The sequence below is a fragment of the Puma concolor genome, chromosome E2 (genome assembly GCF_028749965.1).
Source record: "Puma concolor isolate L17-30 chromosome E2, mPumCon1.1.hap2, whole genome shotgun sequence".
Taxonomy (NCBI): domain Eukaryota; kingdom Metazoa; phylum Chordata; class Mammalia; order Carnivora; family Felidae; genus Puma; species Puma concolor.
The window spans coordinates 4653141-4678638 of record NC_141681.1 but is presented as its reverse complement, the minus strand read 5'-3'; the positions used below and the strand labels follow the sequence as shown (position 1 = coordinate 4678638).

Below are 25498 nucleotides of genomic sequence, written 5' to 3'. Positions count from 1 at the left end.
CAAGTATTTACCAAGCTCCTATTGCCCATGCCAAGCACGGTGCCACACACATCAGGTCCGACAGGATGGCCAGAGGCGGCCAACAGATACTCTCTCGCTCACCCAGATTGATTGGTGATGCCTGCCTGGAGAGCTGTGATCCATCTGTGATGTCTGCCATGGCCATGGTTCTGTTTGCCAGCTTGTCCGGTGGAGGCACGGACTGGGGGGAGAGACAGCCCAGAACAATTGATTCACGGCTCTGACCCAGTGTTACGATTCACGTGTGGCCAGCTACTGTTTTGAGACATTTGTTTCTGCTGAATTTTTCTCGATGGGTCTCCCCCTTCCCCTCCCCGATTCGGGCAGCAGCAAGGCCAGCCTGGCTGCCAGGGGAGGGCCTTCCCAGCCTGGCTTCCCAGCATCCCAACCCCACGAAGAAGGCGGGGCTGAAGCCAGGACAGGGGGCTGGGCAGGAAAGGACCGGGGCGACCCCCACATGAAAGGGGTTCAAATGCCACCCCAGGGCCACCAAGCCGCACACCCCCTGCCAGGCCCCCGTGTCCCCTACGCCCAAGAAATGACACTCTCACTGTGACATTTGAGGCCGAGTGGGAAAATGTATCTCGTGAGTACAAGAGGGAGGAAGGATGGCCCTTCTCTGAACCATCAACTTAATTATTGTATTAAATACACATCCAGCCGTTACTTTGTGAAGCTCATAGAAAAATGATGTCCTGATATAAATCTATCGATTTATCAGTTACTAGCTAATTAACGGCTCCCAGAGGCGGTGGACGCATCAGGACGGGCTGTGTTGGGGCTCGTAACACGCACCCCCTGAACCCCGGTGGTCCGACCGGGTAGGCGCCCCGGAGAGCCGCCTCCAGAAGCGTTTGGCGGCTGGCACCAGCGCCCCCTGCAGGCAGCCTTCTAGCGGTGCGCAAAGCTGCACGGGCCTCGTAGGGGCCTGGGGCGTCCGGGGACGAGGACGAGGTGCGCTGGGGGTCTAGCTGGGAAGACACAATCTGCGACTGAATTGCACGTGCAGGTGCCGCCGAGGGGGGCAGGGTCCCGGCGCTGCCACTCAGGGCCACGCAAGCTCATCGGGGCGTTTGCAGGGCCTGCTGTCGGAGGGCTAACGTACAGGATGCCTGGGAGCCCAGTGGGCGAGCGAATGAGGAGCGGAGTAGCCTTCTGACAAGTGGGCGGGCGGGGGTGGGGGTGACAGAAGCCCCGCGGCCGCGGCTGCGAGACAGCCGTTATTGCCGGAGCAGAGCGCGAAGGTGAGAAGAAGCCAGGAGGGGCAGTGGCTATATCGGCATGGCCCGCTAAGCCGGATTTACGAATCGGGGCTTTCTCCTAAGGGCGGCGGGGAGCCCCGGAAGGTTTCAGACGGGGAGTGGTGATGTGGCATTGGACAGTGCCCTCTGGTGGCGGCCTGAGGAATGGCGTCTTCGATGCTCCTGGGAGGCCCCAGGCTGTAGGAACCGAGTCCGGAGTTCTAAGCCTTCCTTGCAGAGTCCGGAGACACAGCCCTTCTGGGACGCCCGCCCTGTTGATGCTGGTGGACACAGCTCACAGGGGCCAGCCTCCCGAGGCATGCCACCAAGCCAGGCTCTCCAGGACACGCCAGAAGGACCCGACCGCTGCCTGCAGCAGATACAGGCAATGGGAGGTCTGCCTGGCCCGGGTTTCCCCCAGAGGGGCCCGGTCTGGGTCTGACTTCAGACAGGGAAGGGAGGGGTCCTGATCACCGTCCCTTTAGTCATCTGCGACCTTTGATCTCAGACCTCAGATGAGTGTGCTCATCCAGCCAGTGAGGAGGGACGGGACCACGGCGAGTCTAATCCTCCGCATTACCGGAGGCAGATAAGCCCCCAGCAGCCTGAAGACGGGAGATCCGGCGGCCGCACCCACACCCTCCCTTGTGTGCTTGGGACCCGTCTCCGCCTGAGCCCGCAGATGCTTATCACGAACGGCAGGCCAGGGCTCAGTCTGGCTCAGGGAACCTCTGCAGAGCACAGCCCCGAGCTGGAGACTCTCGGCAGCTGTTTTTTTCATTTTTTCCCTGTGTTTCAGACAGGATGAATCGAGCCAACCAGACTTTTTGGAAAGAGGGATGCGATGTTTTTCCGCCCCCATTTGCAGAAAGTAACGCCCTTGCCCAGTATAACACGCCAGAGGGATGGTCAGGAACCCCGCGTTCCTGTCACCCACACCCCGTTTCCGTCCCGGTTAGCAGCAACTTCTGTCCTTCCGGAGAAACCAGGCACGCTGGGGCAAACGTATCACCTGTTTCTGCAGCAAATTTGCTCCCGTGGATACGCTCTGTCACTTGCTGGCTGCTGGCTTTACTTCTCCAGGGGGGAGGAATGGTATAAAGCGGGTCAGAGATTTTCTTTTGGGGGGCGCCCCCCCCCCCCCCATCAGCACGCCTTCTGCTGTCACAACCAGCCATGAAATGCGGCGTGGGCCCAGGCAGGAGACCAGACACAAAGGGCTACGGGCTCAGCTCTGAGCTTCAAAGTAACTTCCTGCGCTTTTCTCAAGTCCTTAGTGGTCTTGAAAGTCGGGTGTCCAAATGCACGTGACGACGCTTCTGGAGCTCCTAGACCCGGGTGTTCTGCCGTAAAGTGCCACCCTGGGGAACACTGGCCTCCGTGTGAATCGGAGGGGCGGCTGCAGGGCGGGTGCATCCCAGGCAGGAAGGAGGTGGGGGGGGGTCAAGAGAGGCAGGTGGGAGGGGTGGAGGCCCATGTGGCAATCGGGGTCCAGCCCGGGAAACACGCTCCTCCGAGCACTTCCACAGAGCAAACCGAACGCGGGGAGCTGGTCGTGCAGGCCACGGAGGGCTGCGCTGTGACCGGAGCTCAGCTGTGCCAGACGTGACCTCCAGGTCTGGGAGGAAGGGACAGGCGTGCCGGGGTCTGGGAGGGAGCAGGAGCCACGGAGGAGACCCTCGGCCACCAGAGAGGTAGCCGCGAGGGAGGAGGGGCACCCCGCTTCTCCAGTGCCCACGCTGGCCTCTCTGGGAACCCGGGAAACACAGGCACTGGGGACCCTGTCACACGGGATGGAGGCCGTTGGTGGGGACCGGGAAGGAGCCTGACAGAAGGGCCTGCTTCCCACAGCTTGTGTGCAGCGTGTTGGGTTCGAGAAGTTCTGGGGGCCCCAGTGGGGAGAGCGGAATATGGCCCAGGGGGCAGGTGGGCGCGCTCGCGGCGGGAGAGGCCCACGGTGACCCTGCTGGAGGGTCACAGGACAGCCAAGCCAGGGAGGGATCCAAGTAGTATCGGGGTTCAGAGTCCCACGGCTCAGACAACGAAACACAAGTGACAAGACACCAGTGGGGCGCTAGGGGTGCCAGAGCCCTGCCGTGAGAGGCTGAGTTCAGTTTGCGTGGATTTCATGACAGGTCAGAGTAGAAAGTGTGCTTCCCAAGAGCCAATGTGACTTCAATTATGTGTAAATTAACGTGATTATGTGCACGTATTACAGTTGACAAGAACTAGACCAAAGAATGGTTCACTCGTGTTTGCACCTCTGAACGCCCGTCCGGGGATTTCGACAACCCTCTTCGATGGCCGGGAGACGCCCGCTGCCGCCACAGCCTCTGCCCTCTCCCGGGTCCCACACTGCTCGCTGGTGCCTCAGCACCTCATCCTCGTTCTGCTTGCGGGTCCTTGTTGGGGGAGGAATCACTTCTTACTGGAGTGGACTTGAAACCCGATCCCCAGTTTGGAGAAGCCTGGGGTGCCAACTGGATCCCCGTTTGGAGAAGCCTGGAGCGCCAACCCGATCCCCAGTTTGGAGAAGCCTGGGGCGCTAACTAGATCCCCGTTTGGAGAAGCCTGGAGCACCAACCCGATCCCCAGTTTGGGGCAGCCTGGGGTGCTAATCAGATCCCCCAGTTTGGGGAAGCCTGGGGCGCCAACCCGATCCCCAGTTTGGGGAGGCCTGGGGCGCTAATCAGATCCCCCAGTTTGGGGGAAGCCTGGGGCGCTAATCAGATCCCCCAGTTTGGAGAAGCCTGGAGTGCCAACCCGATCCCCAGTTTGGAGAAGCCTGGGGTGCTAATCAGATCCCCCAGTTTGGGGGAAGCCTGGGGCGCCAACCCGATCCCCAGTTTGGAGAAGCCTGGGGCGCTAACTGGATCCCCATTTGGAAAAGCCTGGGGTGCCAACCCGATCCCCAGTTTGGAGAAGCCTGGGGCGCTAATCAGATCCCCCAGTTTGGGGGAAGCCTGGGGCGCTAATCAGATCCCCCAGTTTGGAGAAGCCTGGAGTGCCAACCCGATCCCCAGTTTGGAGAAGCCTGGGGTGCTAATCAGATCCCCCAGTTTGGGGAAGCCTGGGGCGCCAACCCGATCCCCAGTTTGGAGAAGTCTGGGGCACTAACTGGATCCCCATTTGGAGAAGCCTGGGGCGCCAACCCGATCCCCAGTTTGGGGAAGCCTGGGGTGCTAATCAGATCCCCCAGTTTGGGGAAGCCTGGGGCACCAACCCGATCCCCAGTTTGGGGAATCCTGGGGCGCTAATCAGATCCCCCAGTTTGGGGGAAGCTTGGGGCGCCAACCCGATCCCCAGTTTGGGGCAGCCTGGGGCGCTAATTAGATCCCCCAGTTTGGGGGAAGCCTGGGGTGCCAACCCGATCCCCAGTTTGGAGAAGCCTGGGGCACTAACTGAATCCCCGTTTGGAGAAGCCTGGAGCACCAACCCGATCCCCAGTTTGGGGAAGCCTGGGGTGCTAATCAGATCCCCCAGTTTGGGGGAAGCCTGGGGTGCCAACCCGATCCCCAGTTTGGAGAAGCCTGGGGCACTAACTGGATCCCCGTTGGGAGAAGCCTGGAGCACCAACCCGATCCCCAGTTTGGGGAAGCCTGGGGTGCCAGTTAAGGACACACTAGCTGCTATAACAAGCTGGCCTCCACATTTCAGTGGCTTCGCACACCGGAGTTTGTTTTCCGCTCAGTAGCACCAAGCAGGCGTAGGGTGGGTGGCTTTTCCAGCAGGGGACTTAGGGACCAGGCTGTTCCTGTCTGTGGCTGCGCCACCCACCAGCCGCCCTCTGCTCCCAGCTGGCAGGTAGGGCCAGAGCCAGGAGGAGCAGGTGTGGGAGGCTTTTAGGAGCAGCTCGGCTTCCACCTGCACTCAGTCACATGGCCGCACCTGACTGCAAGGGATGCTGGGAGAGGTGGAAGGAGGAAGAGGAAAGGGGGGGGTGAACAGCCAGCCGATCGCCCCCGCACACGGAGGCCCGGAGATTGCCTGCGCGACACCGTTAGGCATCCCCCGGCGGACGGAGGTCGCTGGGATCCGCTGGGTGAACACGCCAACCTCACTGCAGCGCCCCCTGCGCCACGCTGCCTGGAATTGCGCCTGGAACAGCGCAGCGTGGGAAGCCCACTCCTCCCCTCGCTCAGCAAACCTCGGCAGCAGCGCCTGAGAAGACGTGCGTCCCGCCGCCCCCCCCCCGGGGGGGGGGCTTTCCGTGTCCCTGGAACCAACAGACCCGGGAAGAAACTGCAGAACGGGGGAGCGGTGTCAGAAATGCACCCAGCGCCCCTGTGCCGCAGGGAGTCGCCTCAGAGCCGCGGCTCAAGGCCCACGGCGGAGGAGGCCACTGGAGAAAGATCTCCACAAAGCTCGAGAAAGATCTGCCCGCGGCTCCGCCCCTCACCGCTGCCGGCCCGGCCCGCCTCTCCGCAGGAACCGGGTTCTCTGCGCTGCAGCTTTCGTGCAGGTGGGTTACTCATGCGCGCGGTCGTGACATCGGTCTGCAGGAGGGTTTCTCAGGCCTCCTGGCCATTGGGGCGTGTGTGCGGCGGGGGCAGGTGCTGCCTTCTGTGCAGTAGGATGCTTAGCGGCCTCCCCGACCTCCGTCAGCTAGACTCCGTTAGTGTCTCCTCCCCCCCCCCAGGGCCCGTCAACAGAATAGATGAACCAGTTATGATCTCTTTGTACGGTGGAATGATATCCATAGAGAAGGAAAAAAACCAACGACCTGCGGGAATCTCACTGATGGTGAGCGGAGAGAAAGCAGCCTCCTATCAGAGCCCACGCCGTATGATCCCGTGTATATGAGGCCCTACAACAGGCAGAACTAATCTGTTCGGGCAGCGGTGGGGAGAGCGAGTTATGTCCAGGGTGCGTCCCGGGGATGCTGGGGATGTTCCGTGGTCGCCTACAGAGTGACGTGTGGGTACATGTGCCCGGGTCGTGCGCTGATGATTTGCGCCTCTCGCCGAATGTAAGCCCTTCCTTGTGTTGGTTTGCTGTGATCGCTGTAGGAAAATACGATCAACCTGGGGGTGTGAGAGAGCTGCATTTATTCTCTCTCGGTTCTGGAAGCCGGAACTGTGAAATCAAGGTGTCAAGGCCGTGCTCCCTCCGAAGGCTCTCGGAGACGATCCTTCCTCATTTCTTCCGGCTTCTGGTGGCTGACAGCTGTCCTCGGCTTGTGGCCACATCCCTCCCATCTCTGCTTCTGTGGTCGCATCTCCCTCTCCCTCCCTATAGGGACACAAGTGATCGCTCTCGGGCCCACCTAATGATCCGGGATCGTTGACGCATCTCAGGATCCTTAGTTGTATCTGGAAACTCTTTGCCATGGAAGCTAATGTGTGTAGGTTCCAGGGATTGGGACCTGGTGTCTTTGGGGACCGTTATTCAGCCTGCCACATACCTAAATTAAAAAGGAATTTAAAGAATTACCCGAGGGATGGCCCCACCCCATACCAACTGACCCAGAATGCCTGCTGTGACACAGTGGTCCTGGGAGGCAGGGTCCCGGGGGGCCGTGGCTGTGGAGCACAGGGAATGTGCCTTTCTGGTCCATCACTTTATCAGCAGCACAAAGTTGACTTGACAAACTTACCAAACACTGAGTGAGCAAATGCACGAAGGAATACGGATCTGTTTTTTTACTTATAACACTTCTGACACCAAATGAATGGGTTTTCCAGTTCACTGTGGACACCGGCTGGGTGTCCTAAACTTAATTCGATCCTGACGCTACCTGGAGACCCCATAGTGTAAGTCTCAGACCCCCAAGACTGCCCCACTTCGGATACCAGTCACAAGCAGGGGGTCCCCAGGTCCCCCACACTTCTGTCCGACTTGGCTGCACTTTGAGGGTTCCCCCCGCCCCCTCCTCAGGTTTGAGAATCTGCTGGATCAGCTCACGGGGAAATGTTATTTCCATTTACTGGTTTATTATAAAGGACACAAATGAACAGCCAGGTGAAGGGGTGCACAGGGCGAGGTCCAGAAGGACGAGCTGTCCCATGGAGATTGGGGGGTGCCACCCTCCCGGCACATGGGTGCATTCACCAAGCCGGAGGCTCTCCAAACCCCTTCATTCAGAGTGTTTATACAGGTTCCGTTAGGAAGGCATGATGGGAGTAATCACCGGCCGCTGGTGACTGACTCAGTTTCCATCCCCTCTCCCTTGCCTGGAGCTTGGGGGTAGGGCTGCAAATTCCAGCCTTCTCATTGCCCAGCTGGTTCCTCAGGGGCCACAAGGGTCACCTCATTAGCATAGACTCAGGTGTGGTTGAAGCGGTCTCCTTAGGGATAAACAAAGATGCCCGTATGAAGAAGTTACTAGGGTTTTAGGAGAGCTCTTATGCCCGGAAGCTGGAACGAAAACCACATAGATTTCTTTGAAAAAAAATTTTTTTTGTTAATGTTTTATTTATTTTTGAGACAGAGAGAGACAGAGCATGAGCAGGGGAGGGGCAGAGAGAGGGAGACACAGAAGCCAAAGCAGGCTCCAGGCTCTGAGCTGTCAGCACAGAGCCTGACACGGGGTTCAAACTCATGAACTGTGAGATCATGACCTGAGCTGTTGTCGGCCGCATAACCGACTGAGCCACCCAGGCGCCCTGACCACGTAGATTTCTTATCACCGTAGAGAGTGTTGCCACCAGAGACTGGAACGACGTAAAGTGATGAGACTCAGCCTCCAGCCCCAGCCCTGCCCCTTAGCAGCTGAGTGGCCATGGCCCAGTCCCCTCCCCTGTCCCACCCATACCCTCCTCAGGAAAGTGGGGACACCAGCACCGTGGGGCCAACTCACGGGATGATGTCGGTCCCTGCAACCTGTTTGAAATCCAAAACAAACGCATTTGATCCACGCGGAAGCGGCCAACACTGAGCCCGTTGGTAAATACTTTGTTGGTAAATCAAGGTCAAGGGATGCAGGGCGTTAGGCGGGTGGGATTTGTGTGCCTGGCTGCGTGTTGGCCTAAGACACGCTCCCTGCGAACGTGCCGGGCTTGCGAGACGGCTGAGCACTCCTTGAAGGCAATGGGGACGGAGCCCCAAAGAACCTAGGCGGGGATGCTTTAGGCCCTCTTGACAAGGAGGGCTGGAAAACCCTTTCCAAGTTGATGATGATGTCCTAAACCAAGTTCGCTTTGCCTGCATGCCACGTAGCTTGACGTGGAAAAACAAACAAAAGAAAACGAACAGCAAAACAAAAGCCCCATTCTGGAGAGCATGGGGTCCGATGGCCTTTCCGCAAGAAGCCTGGCTTGGGCTTGGGATTTCAGGCAGGTTTGTGAGGGAAGAAAAGGGCCTGGTCCCATGGAAATTTCCTAGTAGGGTTTATTTGGAAGCGAAGGTTTGGCAGCCCTGACCCAGTCTCCTTGGCTAGACAGAGCCTCTTTGGAGAGAGTCAAAAACAACAGAAGGATGGAAATGGTTCTTGAATGAGCTGGTGTTAGTGGAATCCTCTGCCTCCAAACAGAACTGCCCGAGCCCAGGCCCGGCTTCCCTCGCTCGATGGAATTCAGCTCCACTCACCTGTGGTCAGCAAAACACCCCCCCCCCCCCCCCCGCCAGACATCCTTGCCCCAATTCCCGGAACCCGTGAGTATGTGACCTCACACGGCAAAAGGGACTTTGCAGACGCGACTGGGTTTGGGACCTTGTGATACGGAGGTCGTCCTGGGTGGCCCAGATGGGCCCAAGGTAACCACTGAGTCCTGAAATTCCAGAACCTTTCCAGCTGGGATCAGGGAAAGAGAAGAAGGCTCGGGAAGATACTTCCTGGCTGTGAACACCGCTGCAAGGGCCAGGAGCCCAGGAAAACACCCAGCTACGAGCTAGAAAGGGAGTGGGGTGGTCCCCTGGAGCCCCCGAAAGGAACCCGGCCCTGCCGACACCTTGATTGAGCCCAGTGAGACCTGTGCTCAGCTTCCGACCTCCAGGATGCGGACAGTCGGTGTCGTTTGAGCTGCTACGTTGGCAGAAACTGGTTCCGGAAGCAATAGAAGATCGAAACGTCACCTTTTCCAGGCACCTATTGTGTGCCCGCTTGCTGGGAGGAGGTCCCTAATCCTCTCGGCCATTCAGGCCTTGCAGCTCGTGATCGTGTCGCTGCGGAGGAAGCTGATGCTCAGTGACGTGACCCCCAGAGGCCCAAGCGGGGAGTCCAGCCGCCCTGAGCTCCTGGCGGCTCCCAGGCAGGATGGGCGTGCGAGGGTGCAGAGATTTTTCTGCCAGACGCCATCCTGGTGGATAAAGGCTACGAGGTTCCTGCTGGCAGGACGGGAGGCAAGGCCCCTGGCCCGTCGCATAGACCCCGACTGCTGGCTGTGTGACCTCAGGCTGGTCCCCAAACCTCTCTGGGCAGTGTGTTCTTTGGACCCTGTGCGGGGCCAGCCTCCAGGGAGCGCGTGAGCCAATCCGGTCCCGGTCCAGGGGACTGGCCGGGCTGGTGCTGCCGTGGGGTCTGAGCACATGGCCTGGAAGTCACACGGGGCCCTCTCGACAAGGTCAAGCCATTCTGCGGTCCGATAGGCAAAGGCACCTGTTTCTTTCTGCCGGGAGTTCCTGCTCTCACCGCCCATCCTTGACTCGGCCTGGGTGCGGGGCTGGCGCTGGGATGCTGGGCTCCGTCCCCGGGTCACGGCCCAGCCCTGGCCTGGCTTTGCCAGCGGGCAGCTGGCTGACCTCTGGCCGGCCGCCCCCGGGAGGGAAACACGCGGAACGTATGTTTGTGAGGGCAGGTGGGACAGCCCAGGGGTCCCCGGCTGCGCCTGGCTGTCCCCCCTCACCCAAAATGGCCAGGGGGGCCGTCAGCACGAGAAGGACGTGTCCTTCGGAAAGACAGGTTATCCCCAAACCTGTGAGTGCCCTGATTTGGAAATAGGGTCTTTGCAGATGTCTGGGGGAATGGGGTCGTGCTGGATTAGGGTGGGCCTCGATCCAGTGACCGGGGTCCTCTTGAGAAGAGTGGAACTTAGACAGACACACCGGGAGGAGGGCAAGTGACACTGGAGGTGGAGGTGGAGGTTGGAGTGACAGGTCGGTAAGCCCAGGGATGCCAGGACTGCCGGGGGCGCCCGAAGCCGGGGCAGCGAGCGAGCGTCCCTGAGAGAGAGGGCCACCTGCCCGCGCCTTGACCTTAGACCCCCCGCCTCCAGAACTGCGCCTCCGCTGGGCTAAGCTCCCAGCTGGTGGCCCTTTATTACAACAGCCCCGGGACCTGCCCGCGCCCATTGCCGCTGTCACCCTCCGGTCACCGCTCAGACGGACGCGAGAGAACGTGCTGGTCTCCTCCCATCTGAACACGTCCAAGGGCAAGGCTGGCCTCTGTCCACAGCTTACGGGCTTCCTCCATTGTTGGGGGCTAAGCTGCTCTTTTCTGAAGGGAAGGCGGCCGGCGACACCCCGTTTCCCAGATGGAAAAACCAAGGCTCTCGGGGGGCTCCCCACGCCCACGCCGTCGCTCAGCTCTCCACAACTGCGTCTCCCGCTGCCCGCCCGGGTCAGCCTCCTTCCCGCCCAGATGTTGGACCGAGTCCTCGGAGTTCCCGGCAGAGGGGAGAGGTCAAGAAATTTCCGAGCTCAAATGAGGACAGCCGCCTGGCTCTGTGACCTGCTTCGTGGAGAGCCTGGGAGGCGACTGTGGGGCAGCGAGCTGGTCGGTGACTCCAGCCCGGGCAGCGCGACCCGTTTCCCTGAGCTCACACCGCCCTCGGCCCTGTCGAAACAGAAGCGGGCTCCGTCCAGGCCTGAGGTTGTGGCCACTGGACGCCTGGAGCCCGACTGGTCAGCCCAGCCCAAGCCGCACCGCCACTGAGAGCCACCAGAAGCCACAGGAGCCTCCCCACCCAGGTGACCTCTCCTGCACTGTGCAGGCCCTGTTGTCTGCTGAGCACCCACAGTGGCGCCCGTCCTGGAGCGGGGGGTCAGACCGGGTACGGCCTTCCGTCCCCAGAACAGGCCAGGCACACACCGCCTGCCGGGAAGGCTCTGTGGGCCCCGTGCGTGTGGGCGGGGTGCTGTTTCTGCAGAGCCACGGGGGCTGGGAGGGCGACCGCCAGACGACCGCCTTCCAGCCCTGGAACCCCGTATTTCAGAAGGGGACAGCAAGGCCCCTAGAGGGGTAGTGACCGGCGGAAGGTCCGGCCGGTCTGGCAGGGAGGCAGGCGTGTCCCACAGGACACGCACGTGGGGTGCAGAAAGTTGCGGTGCGAGGCATAGTGTAGTCCCCTGGGGCGTGAGATGGGAGGTGGCTCGGGGCCGAGGGGCGTCGTGGGCCATTCTGGGAGTGGGACCTCTCTGGAAACAGGAGCGGGCTGCAGCTGGGGCTGACGGCTATACTAGGGGACTGGCTCGTCGTTGGTGGCAAAACAGACCTCCTGAAACTGTCTGGTAACCAGCTGGCCCCCCTGAGGGCACCTCTGTCATTCTGACGTCTCGGGCCCCTACCCCCTGATGCCTCATTTTCTGGGGTCACACGTTCAGATGCTGGGTGTTCAAAATGCAGCCCAAGGGCCAGCCACTTCCCCCCACCTGCACCTGCCTCCGCCTGGCCCGAGCCACGTCTCCTCTCGCCTGGACCTCACCGGGGGCTCCCCGCTGCTGTCCCTGTGCCCCTCCCCCTCACCGCCCCTACGTTCCGTCCCAATGAGGCAGGTCAGGGGGTGTTCCTGTGCCTCCCCAGCTTAGAAGGCTAAGAGGGCTTTCCGTCTGTGTCGGGGTGAACAGTTGACCCGACCATTCGTGGCCATCTGTAACACGTGACCTTATTTGGAAATAGAGTCTTAGCACATGTCAAGTTTAGAGGTGGTCATACTAGGGTGGGGTGGGCCCTGGTGCAAAGATGTGGGGTCCTTGTAGGAAGAGGAAATTTGGTGGCCTGGGGCCACCAAGAACCGATCGTCCCCTGGGGCCGTGAGAGGGAGCTCGGCCCCGCCAAGGCCTTGATCTCGGGCTCGCGGCCACCAGAGCTGTGAGAGAACACGTCCTTTGCTTCAGGACCCCCAGTTCTTGGTCCTTTGTCACAGCAGCCCCCAGAAGATGAAGGCAGCGGCCAAACATGGCTCAGAAACACCGCACCCTCCCTCTGCCTGCAGTGCCCATCGTGTGGCAAAGGCCCTGAGAAGTCCTGCAGGGAAGAACAGGTTCCACTTTCCTGTCACCCGTGATCATTCGCTCCCCAAAAGCATCTCACCCGCCCTTTAACTTGCCCTCTCAGGCGATAACGCTTTGGGAAGTGTTGGACTCGAAAATCCCTAAGGTCCGCTCCAGACTGAAAATCCTGTGGCTTCTGGAATGGGAAGCCGAGCCCCACGACATAAATAGAAATTTGTATGCCTCATTAGGCGCTATTTTTAAAAGCAGCCAGCATGCCGTCCCATTTGGGGGGCAGCACAGCCAGCCTGTGGGAGAAAATTGTTCTAGTCGAGCAGTCAGATACGAACTCCACCGACCACGCGGGGCCCTCCGTCTGAGGCCCACGGACGCGTGAAGGAGAATAATTACATCGCGCACGGTTATTTCCTGGGGCTGTGTTTTCTCGAAGTGGAGCTGCGGAGTCAAAGACCTCGTGTTTTTGAAGTCATTGGATTCACAGCGTCGAGCCGGCTCTCCAAAAAGTGGTACACGTTTAAGCGCCCACCAGCACAGACTGGAGGAGCCCATCCCCCACTCTTCCGTGCCAACGCTGGGCATTGCCACCCTTGACACCTTGCAGTTGTCCCGTGTGTCTCGACCACAGAAGTCAGCCAGAGTGTCTGTTGGGTCATCTGAGTCTCTACTGAATTGTGTCCAGAACAGCCTGCCCGCTAGCCCATCCCCACCAACGGGGGATCCTTGCTGGTGGCCGGGCATTGGCGCCCTGAGGTCAGGCCAACCTTTTCAGAGGCAGCAAACCTCACTCAGGTTTGGCCCCAAACACTGAACTCTGAGAGAGAGAGACAATTCAGTGTCATAGGATCGTTCCCCAGGGGCAGAGCTGGGTAGAGAAAAGAGGTCAGCGTTTGGGGTCCGGAGAACACGGGGTTTGTCCCGGTCTGGCCCCTTTCTAGCTCCGTGAGCTTGGGCAACACACGTGACCTCCTTGTGCCTCTGTTCTGTCATCTTTGATGTGGGATGATGACACCCCCAGCCTCTCCGAGCTGTGAAGGATTACGTTATTTCTTCGTTGTGAGATGGGCTTTGTGGATGTGACCCTAGTACGAGCTGGGGTTCCAGATAGCACAGTCTGGACGGCATTGCAGGCAAGTGTGATCCACAAGGGAATCTGGAGTATTACTTGCAATGCCCTAGAAACATTAAGGGGATCTACTTAAAAAAAAAATTTGGGGCGCCTGGGTGGCGCAATCGGTTAAGCGTCCGACTTCAGCCAGGTCACGATCTCGCGCTCCGTGAGTTCGAGCCCCGCGTCGGGCTCTGGGCTGATGGCTCGGAGCCTGGAGCCTGTTTCCGATTCTGTGTCTCCCTCTCTCTCTGCCCCTCCCCCGTTCATGCTCTGTCTCTCTCTGTCCCAAAAATAAATAAATGTTGAAAAAAAAAATTAAAAAAAAAAAATTTAATGTTTATTTTTGAGAGTGAGCGAGCAAGCAGGGGAGGGGCGGGGGGGGGGGAGGGGGAGGGGTTGGGACAGAGGATCCGAAGCGGGCTGCGTGCTGACAGCAGAGTGCCCAGTGCGGGCCTTGAACTCACAAACCGTGAGATCATGACCTGAGCTGAGGTCAGACGCTTAACTGACTGAGCCCCTAAGGGAATCTGCTTCTTAACCCACCATTAGGGTTCCCAAATCCTGCGGCTGCTTCTCCACGACTCCCTTACCCCCCTGCAGCGACCCCAGACCTCACCTCCCAAATCCAGCTTTCGTGTTTGGCCTTGCACCCCCCTCCCCGGCCTCAACCCTGCTCGATGATGAAGATGGGCCTCCTCTCCCCGGTTTTGCTGGTTTTCCCATCGCTTTTCTCTAGGGTCCGGAGTCTCCACAATAAGGGGGAGAACCCTCACCTGGGTTCTCCTGCCTCTGTAGGTCCTGGTTCCCTCTATTTCCCCCCAGTTCTGCCTAAAATCTGGAACCAGCCTGGGAACAACAGAACTCTGGAAGGCAGGGAGGAGGAGGAGGAGGAAGCTGAGTGGGCGAAGACATCCTCTAATTGGGGGGGGGGGATCCCGTCGTGTAGATGTACTTGTGCGTGCGCATCATCTTAAGAGCTCCTGGTTCCCCTTTGCTTCTCCTCTTTTAGCCGAAGCCCTTTGACATCCTCAGTCTCCCTTCAGTGAACGGGTTCCTCCCTCCCACTGTCCCCAAAGGAGCGGTGAGGGGGGCAGATCATGACCTGGACTTTGGGGCCAATATGGCGGCCCCAGCCTCAGGAGGTGCCGGGGGCGGGGGAATGGCTTTGAGGACGGTCCGGTGGGTCTCCTCGGGGCTGGCTCTTTTTTTTTTTTTAATTTTTTTTTTCAACGTTTTTTTATTTATTTATGGGACAGACAGAGACAGAGCACGAACGGGGGAGGGGCAGAGAGAGAGGGAGACACAGAATCGGAAACAGGCTCCAGGCTCCGAGCCATCAGCCCAGAGCCTGACGCGGGGCTCGAACTCACGGACCGCGAGATCGTGACCTGGCTGAAGTCGGACGCTTAACCGACTGCGCCACCCAGGCGCCCCTAGGGGCTGGCTCTTTGTCCAGCCCCTTCCCTCCCACTGCCAAGGGCTTGGTCCCCAGACTTGGTTCTTATACAGAGCGTGTGCAAACACAACGCGGCCATGGGGTCACCTCTTTCCCCCTTGTCCTCATGCTCCACGCCGGCACCCCGGAGAGGGCCAGGAGGTGGGTCGTGTTTCCCGCCTCCCCCTGAACCTCAGCTCACCACCCAGCATCCCCTGCACACTCTGCTCCTGTGGTCCCTTCCAGCCCCAACAGGAGGGTGGGGAAGAGCCGGAGAGATGCGGTCAGCCTGGGTCAGCCGGGCTTCCGCTCAGGAACCGTGTGGCGTCACGCAAGATGCTGAATCTCTCAAAGCCTCAGCTTCCTCGTCTGCAAAATGGGTGTGACTGCAGAGCTGGGTGGACCTAGAAACTGTTCGTTGTGCTTAGATGTGGCGTTGATGACGACAGATGTGAATTTCCCCATCCGTTCATCCCCTGGCTGCGTACCGGGCATCGTTGCCTCTCCGTTCACCCCTAGCTCTGTGCTGGGGTCCTGCCCACCCCTGGAAGATACCAGGACCAGTGGAAGCCAGTGTGGTGGCCGCCAACACCGCACCCATCGGCCACAACCAGTGGGCTTACGTGCTGTGCCGAGCATAGGGGCCCGCGGGCCCAGAGGAAGGGCCAAGACCCTGGGAAGGCTTCGTGGAGGAGGTGACATCTGATCTAGGCCTTAAACAATGAGAAGGAGCCATTCACTTTTTCATTCATTCAATTAATAGGCATCTCCCCCCTGTCCGTGAGGTACAAATGCCGTCAGGCGTTGGTCCTGGGAGGTTAGAGGCCAGGAAACCAGAGGACATCTCTGACCTCCCTCTCCCATCCAGCATGGGGCCCAGGGCTCGGCCAGGCTGGGTGTGGGAGCGCGGGCAAGGCTGGCCCACACCCGAGGGTCACGGTGGTGGAGGGCCGGGGACCTCCCTCCCGCGTAGGTGTGGCAGCCGTGCAGTGCAACCCTGTGAAGCAGGGAACAAGGTGGGGGTCTCTGCGTGGGTGTGGCATGATCCCCAAGATACACCATCGAGTGAAAAACAGCCACGTGCCCGACAGTTATGTGGCCGTCGCGTAACGCACGCGTGCACACAGACGTGGGCATGCATGTCCGGGCAGGGGCCGGCCAGGACGTCACTCTGTGGCCGGCCGTCTGGGCCCGTGCTCCCGGAGAGGATGCCAGCTGCTAGCGTGAGTGGCCCTCGGGGCTGCAGGGAGCCAGCAGTCTCGGTGGGGTGGGGACAGGGGCTGGGCTCCCGGGGGTAGACGCGTGTCGAGGCGGGGGACGGAGCTGTGACCCGGGCCACGACGCGGGTGGCCCCTGAAGACGCGCCACGTGAAGGGAGGCGACCGTACTTGTGCGACTCTGTCTGTAAGAAGCGCCCGGCAGGCGCAAACCCACAGAGGCAAAGCGGATGGGTGGTCACCAGCGGGGGAGGAGTGTCGCGGCAGCTGACGGGCGCGGGGCTCCCCGGGGTGGGGGTGCCCAACGCTCGGAGGGCACGGAATGCCACTCGACTGCTGACTTTAAAACGGTTAGTTTTATGTCACGCGAACTTCGCTTTGATACGTTATTTCAAAAGAAAAACAAGCCGTTGCTGCCTCAGTCGGCAGAGCATGCGACCTGATCTCGGGGTCGTGAGTTCGAGCCCCACACTGTGCACAGAGCTCACTTTAAAAAATAAAAATAAAAACAATTCAAATGCTGTCCTGGGCGCGTGTGCATTTAGGGGAGCAGCTGCCAGCTAGGTTGGCCAGGTAGGAACCGGGACCCAGGGAAGCCGTGACTCTGCGTTTCCAGGTGAGCTTTCCTGATGTGTACGCGTGAGACTCACTCAAGGTATTTTACCAAAGCCCCGGGGCCACATCCGGGTCAAGCACCGGCCCGCAGCGTCTCCCGCAGCCGGGGGCAGAGTGCCCACCCCTGGTCCAGCGCCTGGACGGCCGCCCCCACCTCCTCGGGCTCTGCTGGGAGAAGGGAGGGCGGGTGGAAAAGAACCCCCAGCGGAGAAAGGCCCGGGCAAACATCGAGATGCTTCTGGCTTCTCAAGACCTAAGCCGTGGCCTGTTTAAACGTCTGCTCTGGTGGGACTTTGTTGTAAACGGACTCGGTTTTGTTGAGCTGCTTGAGTTTTTATTTGTTTAAAAAAAAAAAAAAAAAAAAAGCCCGCAAGACCATCTCAGGCGAGAACACAGGGTTAGTCCGGAAAAACCAAGAAAAGGGCGAAAGAGATGGACGAGGAACCCAACCGCCCGCTGCACGGCGGGCGGGCGTGAGGTCTTGCGCGGCCGCGAAGCCCCCACCCCATAGCGGGCACTACGTTTCTCGAGTACCTGCCGCGCACAGGCGTCGCGGCCAGCCCCGTGGCTCCAGTCCCCCCGCAGACCGCACGAGGCAGAACCGTTAGCCATCATCTCGCAGGCGAGGACACTGAGGCACGGAGGGGAAGGCGGCGCCCCAGGCCACACGGCTGGAAGGTGGCAGGGATGGGAACCCCGTAGCCGCATCTGGGAGGCTCTTTCCGCCACATTCCACGGCCACTCGGAGCCAATCCGCCCGTGGAGCGGGGACCCTCACGGGCGCCGCCTGGTCACCGAGCTGTTGGGGTGTCAAATGGAGGCCCTCGCCGGCAGGCTGCCCAGGTCACCCAGCAGGCCACTGCCCCTGCTGCCCAGATGACAGGTTCTCACCTAGACTGAGGTCGGAGAAAAGCCGTGCACGGACCCCTCCTGGCTGCTCAGCCCCCGTCCCCTGCTTTCCACAGCAGACGTCACCCCTGCTTCCACTGCCCTCGGTGTGCCCACCGAGGACCCTGGCTGCCCACCCCGGAGGAAGGTGTCTGAAGTCCCTCGTCTTCAGAGGCCTGTCTGCAGACGGCTAGCCTGTGCTTTAGGAAACCTGCTTCGGACGAGCCTCTGCCTCCCCTGGCCGGCGACCGTTCGTGTGGGCATTTGTCGGCCCCCGGGCACCTTCTCTGAGCCCAGCAGGCTGGGCCATGTGGGCCTCCAACAGCTCCTCCCGCCCCAGCATTCTCTGGCTTTAAGCAGCTCCCGTTCCGGGTTGATGTCAAAGAGACGGAACTCTCACTAACCTAGTGGATAGACTGCAGTAAACCAGCCTTTCCCTGCCCCAGGGCCTTTGCATGGCTGTTCTCTCCCTGGCCCTTACCTGATTTCTCACTCTCCGTGATGTCCATCCTGATGTTCCCTCTCCTTGCTGTTCTTTTATAGCACGAGTCACAGTATATAACTGTATTCTCTTTGTCATACTGATGTCTACTGAGGGCAGAGGCCTCACTGGCACACAGTAGGCATTAGGTGTCCGTAAGCGTGTGTGGACCACAGGCCTGGAAGAGCCCCGGCTAGGAGTCTGTGGCCTGCGCGGCACGGGGACATCTGTGGTCTGGTGGTGCCCTCTGGTGGCATGATGCTGATACCACGCTGAGAGCCGACCCCTTTCCCTTTCAGCGCTCCCTCCCCTGGGCTGGCCGCCCGCACAGGGACCCGGCCACCAAGGTGACGTAAGCGGCAGAAATTGGTGCTCCTGGAGTTCTGTGAGCTGCTTCCGGATGACCAGGTGAGTTGGGAAGTCAGCCAGCTTCTCACATTATTATGAAGTCGCTGCTGTTAATGTTAGACATAAATGGCCACCGGGAGCCACCCGTGGGTCCTGGAGCAGCCTCTCTGACTCACCGCCTGGGACCCTTGGGGCCAGAGTGCCCTCCCTCTCCCCAGGTGCCCTCTCTCCGCAGCTGGCTCCTGCAGGCTTTGATGAAGACTGTGGTGGCCGTGTCCTGGCCCTTGACCCAGCTCTGTCCCCCCCCCGCCCCCACCCTCCCCAGGATTTGCGTTAAACTCACAGAGAAAAGACCACGTGGGTCTGGAGTCTGAGCCAGGGAATGTTAAGGTGTGGACACACACATCCCAGACACTAAAGTATGAGGTCTGAATATCGGAGCAGAGCCCAGAAATCCCGGGTTGGGCCCAGCACCTGCACACGTGCGGGGACCAACACAAAGGCTTCTCTGGAGGGAAGGGGTCATGGGGACGTGGACGGGCGTCGCTCGAGCGCACAGGGGGGTCGCGGGGCCTTGATGCAGCCTGGAAACAACGATGGCGTTTTGAGGCTATATTCTGCAGTTCAGAAGTATGTGCTAAAAATATTACTGAAATAACCTCAGTGAAAGATGCAATTCGTGTTACTGTTTTCGATTTGTTTATTCAGAAAAGGGTTTTTTTATGGGCGCCTGAGTGGTCAAGTTGGTTAAGCGTCGGACTCTCGGTTTCAGCTCAGGTCGTGATCTCATGGTTTCGTGAGTTCAAGCCCGTGTTGGGCTCTGCGCTGACCATGAGGAGCCTGCTTGGGATTCTCTCTCGCTCTCTCTCCGCCCCTCCCCCACTCGTGCTTTGTCTCTCTCTCTCTCTCTCTCTCTCTCTCTCTAACACAAATAAAAAACAAAGAAGATATTTTTATTACTTTTTAAACTCAGTACTTAGAAAAATAAAAACAGAGGAGAACTAGATGATGCTAGCCAGAATGGCCATGTGGGATCCTCCTCCTTCCCTCCCTGTGAGGACCTTCTGTAACCTCAGGGAGCCTCGGTCTTTTGGTGTATGAAATGCGCACGGTGTTATCTGCCTCAAGGTTGTACTGAGATGCGATCAGGTCCAGGAGGGCATCTTGGAAACTGCAAATGTCGAAATGGTGTCCTGGGCATCGTTATTATTAAACCTTGCACTGGGAGCTCCTCTCAGAACTCGTGCAAATTCTACTGGCCAGGTGAAGACAAGCCACTGGGTTTTCGGAGGGCCAGTCGCTGTACGTGGGTAGTGTCCTTGCACACACACGCATGCCTCCCCGTGGCCAAGGGGCACGTCGCGTTCGGTCGCCGCACGTTAGGAGCTTGTCACAGAAGGGATTTCAGAGCTGGCGCGCCACCTTGTAGGTCGTGCCCGTGACACGGCCGAGCCTGACCGTGAAGTCAGGATAATGCTGTGTTTACTGAGCTTCTGCACCCAAGGGCCCATGCGTGGGACCATTGTTAAGAAGAACCCAAGGGGCACGAGGGTCCTAAGTGAACGTACAAGCCTGCTCCCATCTCATCATCTCGTTGGGATGTGCGGCACCGAAGAAAATCTCATCCACGCAGCAGAGCGCCCACTGCCCAACTCGGTCCCGAGAGAGACGGCTGCACGACGGGCCGGGTACCTCCAGGATCTGGGTTGGCAGACACGAGAAGGGAGGCAGCGTGACAGTGGCGATACCGAGTCTCGTCCGTGGGATCGAGTGACGTCACCGTGGACCTCTGCGCTCGTCCAGTCTTTCCTAGAGTTGCTGTGTTTGTGTTTCCTGGAAAACGTGCAGGGGCCAAGTTCACGTCCGACCCGTCACCTCGCAGACGTTCCTGTGGCCACTTTCAGGCTCTCGGAGGTTCGTGTGCCCTGCAGCAGGCTTGGGTGCTTGTCTGTTTGGGGTTCCCCTGGGAACTGTTGGGCCGGGTAGGAGCCCCCACCTTCCTCCCTCCTTGGCGTCCCCAAGGATGACCATCAAAATGAGAAGAGGAATGAAAGACGAAGTATGGTGAAGTCAAACATTTCCTTTAGTGGAAACGCTCCTTGTTCATCAGTTTGAGGTCTCAAGTTCCTCCTCCCAAAAAAATCCTTCCTCAAAATATGTGCCATGAACACGGCTGCACCCCGGAACACTCACGCAGAGCGTCCTGTTCCCCGCACACACCCCCGGCACTTGTCCTTGTCGGTTCTTTCTGAGGGCTATGCTGTTTCTTCGTGACTCGGTCTTGATAGGCTGTACGTTTCTGGCAATGCGCTCTCTTCTCGGTGTCCAGTGAGGCGCCATATGATTGCTTATAGTAGTCCCCTGTGGCTGTTTTTACTTCTGTGGCATTGGTTGTGATGTCTCCGCCTTCGTTTCTGATTTTATTAAGTCTTTACAGTCCTGTAAATAATACTGAAATTGAATCAGTAATCAAAAACCCCCCCAACACAGAGAAGTCCAGGACCAGACGGCTTCCCTAGTGAACTCTACCAAATATTTAAGAGAGAATTAATGCCCATCCTTCTCAGACTCTTCGGAAAAACCGAAAAGGAGGAAACACTTCCAAACTCATTTTATGGGGCCAGCATTACCCTGACACCACAGCCAGACACAGACGCTGCAGGAAAACCACGGACCAGTATCTCTTATGAGAGGACACGCAAAAATCCTCGACAAAACAACAGCCAACCAAATCCGATAGCAGATTAAAAGAACCCCACGCCACAACCAAGCGGTAGTCATCCCTGGAACACACAGGTGGTTCAACAAACAAAAATCAATTCATATGATTCGCCACGTTAACAGAATAAAGCATTAAGGATCTCACGCTCGTCTCAACAGATGAAGAAAAGGTATCTGGCAAAATTCAGCACCCTTCCATGATTTAAAAAAAAAAAAAACAGCTCAACTATAAATAGAACGTACCTCAATATAATATATGTGTGAAAAGTCTACAGCTAACATCATACTCAGCAGTAAAAATCAGGAACAAGGATGCCCATTTCACCACTCTTAGTATCGTACTGGAAATCCTAACCAGAGCACTTAAACACAAAAAAGAAGTAAAATGCATCCAAACTGGAAAGGAAGAAATAAAACTGTCCCTGTCTGCAGATGACATAATCCTATATATTGAAAACTCTAAAGATTCTACAAAAAATAAAGCAAAACAAAAAGACTGTTAAAACTAAGAAACAAATGTAATAGAAGTTGGAAGATATAAAATCAACATGCAAAAAATCAGTCACATACATATACACTAACAACAAACTACCTGAAGAGGGTATTCTGAAAACAATTCCACTTACACCAAAAAGAATACAATACCTGGGGATAAACTTATAAGGAGAACTTTGTATAAACTACTAAAATATCGATGAAAGAAGTTAGAGACACAAATGGAAATACATCCCATGTTCATGGATTGGATCATTAAAATGTCCACACTACCCAAATTGATCTACAGATTCAAAGTGATCCCTGTCAAAGTCCCAATGGCATTTTTTAGAGAAATAGAAAAATAATTTAAAACTTCATCTAGAACTACGAAAAGATGACAAATAGCCAAATCAATCATGAGAGCAAAGAATAAAGCTGCAGTATCACACTTCCTCACTTCAAAATACATTACAAAGCCACAGTAATCAAAACAGTATGGTAATGGCATGAGCACAAACATACAGCCCGACGGAACGGAACAGAGCCTAGAGATAAACCCAGGCATTTATGGTCAGCTGATCTTTGACAAGGGTGCTAAAAACGCATAATGGGGAGAGGACAGTCTCTTCAACAAATGGTGGTGGGAAAATTGGAGATCTACATGCGGAAGAATGAAAATTGGACCCTTACCTTCCCACCTACACAAAACATAACTCAAAATGGATTCGACTGCACAACTCCAGGGCAGAAGACATGGGGTGAGAACTTAGGTCTACACAGAAACCCGCACACAGACGTCTGTAGCAGCTTTCCTCGTAACTGCCAGAGCTGGGCGGCGACCAAGATGCCCTTCCAGAGGTGGGTGGCTAAAATAACTGCGGCACACCCAGGCAACGAAGTTATCACTCCACACTAAAAAGAAATGAGCTCCCGAGCCACGAAAAGTCACAGAGGAAACGCGTATGCTCGTCACTAAGTGACAGAAGCCAATCTGAACGGTCTCTGCGTCTGGTCTGAGCCCAACGACACGACGCTTTCTGGAAGACAAAGCTATGAAGACAGTAAAGATGAGCGGCTGCCGGGTGGGGGGAGGGGAAGGAATGAACAGGCGGGGCCCAGAGGTTTCTTCAGGGCAGTAAAGATACCTGTGCACACCTGTCCTTACACGTTTTCCCAAACCCACAGAGCTCACACTGAGAGTGGGCCCGAATGTGAACTACGGGCTTTGGGTGAAATGATGCGTCCGGGTCAGCTCACCACTATAACAGAGGCGCCCTGTGCTGGGGGCCGGGAGTGGGGAACAAGGGCATTCGGAAACCCACCGAACGTTCCCCACAGTTTTGCTGTAAACCTAAAACCAGGTTTTTAAAAAGCTGGGTGGGGGGCGCCTGGGTGGCGCAGTCGGTTAAGCGTCCGACTTCAGCCAGGTCACGATCTTGCGGTCCGTGAGTTCGAGCCCCGCATCAGGCTCTGGGCTGATGGCTCAGAGCCTGGAGCCTGTTTCCGATTCTGTGTCTCCCTCTCTCTCTGCCCCTCCCCCGTTCATGATTTGTCTCTCTCTGTCCCAAAAATAAATAAACGTTGAAAAAAAAAAAAAAAAAAAATTAAAAAAAAAAAAAAAAAAAAAAAAAAAAAAAGCTGGGTGGTTTTTTTTTTTTTTGTTTTGTTTTTTTTAAGAAAGGGAGAAAAGAACAAAGGATAAACAAAAGGTTCTCGGATATTAAAACTACCACTGCCTGAATAAAATATTCACCTAGGAGACAAAGTTAAGGATATTTCCAAGAAACAAAGAATAGACGGTAAGAAAGAAAATCAGAGGACCAGTCTAGGCAGTGCAACATTCAATCTGTAGGAGAAAAACAAAGTGGACAGGATGAAGTTCGCAAAGACGTAACCCAGCACAGTACCCCCGGCCCCCAGAAGTGAAAGGCGCCTGGGTGGCTCAGTCGGTTGAGCGTCCGACTTCGGCTCAGGTCATGGTCTCGCAGTTTGTGAGTTTGAGCCCCGTGTCGGGCTCCGTGCTGACCGCTCGGAGCCTGGATCCTCCTTCAGATTGTGTCTCCCTCTCTCTCTGCCACTCCCCCACTCATGCTTTGCCTCTGTCTCTGAAAGATGAATAAACCTTTAAAAAAAAATTTTTTTTTTAAGTGAAAGGCACGTGTCTGAGACAGAAGGGGTGCGCGAGCCTGAGCAGAGGAGATCGGGTTCCATCCGAGGAGGCACAGACCCTCTTCAGCAGATGAAAGACTGAATCAGAACCCGCAGTCTGGCTTACGGCGCCCGTCAGCCGAGACGACCGTGGGATACAGGTATGTGCAAACAGGCTAACGTGCTGACAACCTTGAACCTTCTCAGGGAACTGGCAGAGAAATGTGCTGGGGCAGCTGTGGCATCCAGATGTGGACCCCGGGGGGCGGGGAGCCTGAGCGCACGCCGTCTCGGGACGGCTGTGCGGCACCCCCGGAGAAGCCGAGGCTCCTGGAGCAGGGCAGGCGGCAAGGCAGGAACCACCCCGTAACCAGGGAGGCGGGCTGGGGCGGAGGGAGACTTAGTGACGGGGAACAGGGCACACACACGGCACCGTTAGCTCTAGGAACAAACCCCGTCGCAGGACCCTACTTCGTTGAGCAGCATTTGTTCTGCCATCTCGAGCTGTTGTACGGTATCGGGGTGCGGATACAGGGGGCGAGAGGGGAGGGGAAGGGAAAGTCAGCAGCGTGCCCCAGACGGCAGATGTGCTGTGCGTACCATCTCCTCGCCCTTTCCATCGAGCCTGGCAACCGAGCCCTGCCTGCTCCGGCAGATCAAAAGCAAAACCTGGCATGCCCGGGTGGCTCAGTCAGCCGGTGACGCGTCCGACTCTTGATTTTGGCTCCGGTCATGATCTCGAGGCTCGTGAGGTCGAGCCCCGCGTCAGGCTCTGCACGGACAGTGTGGGGCCTGCCTGGATTCTCTCTCTCCCTCTCTCTCTAAATAAGCGAGCTTTAAAAACAACAAAGCGAAACCAGTTGCAGATCTGTAGCGGTGTATCTTCGCTTTGTGTCTTCGGGCTGTCTTTGCTCAAATTGGAGACGGTCTTAAATCTGGTCCCTGGTCCATAGTGTAGGCCACTTACCCTTTCATCGAGAGCGTCGGAATGCCACTCCGGGCCACCCGCAGGACGCTCTTCTCCGCTCAGGCGGCCGAAACGAGTTCAAGTACGATGGAAGACGGGATTAGCCACCTTTCTACTTGGATAATGTTTTCCCTCTCCATCTTAACCCGTCACACTCCTGTGGACGGAGTCAGCATCACACCCTTAGAGGAGGGACACGGGGCACGTGGCAGCAAAATCCTGCGTGGACGCGAGCCTGAGGGTCGCCGCCGGCCCAGCGTCTGTGCTCAGGGCCGTGTCTCCGTGTTCCCACCCGTCTGGGATGCCAGCAGGCGCCTCTAGGGATGGCGCGGGCCCTTCCTCCCTCCATGGCGGTGGGAGTGCCCAGCCCGGCCGCCCCGCTCATGGGCCTGTGGCTCCCTCGAGCACAAACGCTACGTCTGTCGAATGAGGCTGTAGGCGCCGGGGCTCTGGATCCACGAGACAGATTTTTTAAAAAGTGTTTTTATTTCAAAGGGCACCAGAAACACTGCAGGAATGCTCACAACCAAGCGAAGTGGGACGCCAGGTGCCCTGCCGGAGCAGATGCGAAGTGTGGGCGCGGCAAAGTCCGCGAGGGCAGCGCCGAGGGCCCACGCCGCTCGTCAGGGCGCCGGAGCGTTTGGGGGCTTGGCCAACGCCGCGGGAGTGACGGTACCTGCCGGGCCGCGGGTGCCGGGAACCGGGGAGAAGCCAACTACCGA

At 57.7% G+C, this 25498-nt stretch overlaps 1 long non-coding RNA gene across 2 annotated transcripts in view; it reads left to right on the top strand.

Annotated features, from left to right (window-relative positions):
• Positions 1 to 25498, top strand: part of LOC147573320 (uncharacterized) — a 40206-nt gene that overhangs the window by 4745 nt on the left and 9963 nt on the right. The window contains exons 1-3 of one of the 2 annotated variants that reach the window (XR_015244623.1): positions 9499 to 11108; positions 18415 to 18523; positions 23810 to 23970. This is a non-coding gene — a long non-coding RNA (uncharacterized LOC147573320). Of the gene's footprint in view, positions 1 to 9498; positions 11109 to 18414; positions 18524 to 23809; positions 23971 to 25498 lie in introns of those variants that run through there. The other variant, XR_015244622.1, reaches the window with a different exon arrangement.